Source organism: Cyprinus carpio, chromosome A18, assembly GCF_018340385.1.
Source record: "Cyprinus carpio isolate SPL01 chromosome A18, ASM1834038v1, whole genome shotgun sequence".
NCBI classification, from domain to species: Eukaryota; Metazoa; Chordata; class Actinopteri; order Cypriniformes; family Cyprinidae; genus Cyprinus; species Cyprinus carpio.
This window is the reverse complement of record NC_056589.1, coordinates 4,245,588-4,246,752: the sequence shown is the minus strand read 5'-3', so window position 1 is coordinate 4,246,752 and position 1,165 is coordinate 4,245,588.

Sequence of the window (1,165 nt, the reverse complement as noted above, 5' to 3'; positions counted from 1 at the left end):
CTCTCTCAGGATATGGAGAGCCTAGCATGGCATCTCTCCCTGAAACTCAGCGATAACCCAAGGAAGGTGTTTCAGTTTCCCGACGATGAACCTGGAGACGTGTGTCCAGGCAGGCATATCAGGTGTCGAGCTTCAAGCAAGCTGATTCTCAGCGCAGCTGTGCGAATGCGGCTGCCCGACCCCGAGCTCATAGGTGGGTTTGCTTCAGAAGCAGCGCTGGCTGTGATCGGCGCTGTGTCTAACCTGCTGTGTTTTCAGACTTCGTTTTGCACTGCGGCTTGCGTGCTGGAAGGATGAGATCACGACTAGAACTCCTACGGAAGCAAAGTCTGGGGGTCGACGCTTCATAATACATCAAGAAGACGTGGCCGGAGCCGGAGGTCAAGCATGGTATGTCCTGAGCGGTGCTCTGGATGTACTGTGAAGTGTGTGTCCAGCGGTTGATGACTGTGTTGTGTGTGTTTGTGTTCCTCACACAGAGCCGTGGTGAACAGATTCTGCTGCTGCCAGAGGAGTTTTCAGGACGCTTCAGGCGGGCTCTGCTCTCCAGCGGAGCCTACAGAGACGCGGTACTCACTCAACATTCGACCTGTCGCTCATACATTACAGTTCTGCTGAAAAAAGCAAAGTCAGAATGGAGCAACATTAACATTTTTAATATTTTTTTCTTGTTAATTAATTCCTTTTTTTTTTCATTACTGAGTCCACAATAAACCACAGAATGAATGTTTGAAAGAATTTGCAAAATGCATCCATACATAGTGTGAAAACTGATTTAACACGTTTCTTTTTCAACCCTCTGGTGTTTCCACATGGGCATTCATTCATTTATTCTTGAAATGTATGGTTAATATCTTGTTATTAGTAGTATTTATTTAATATTTTGTATTTTGAGGTAAGTTATCTTGTATTATACAATATTTGCATCTAAATTATGCATGATTTATTTTTATGTAAAAAAAAAAAAAAAATACACATATAAAAAGTAAAACTTTCCACTCATTATATGTGTTGTTAAAACTATATCAAAGGTATTTAAAAAATAAACTAAAAATACTTAAAAATGCACATAAAAATATAGAAAAACCAAACATATAAAATATTATGCATACAATTAATTAAAAAAAAATTATTAATTTTACCATTTTGGGAAAAAATGGGTGAT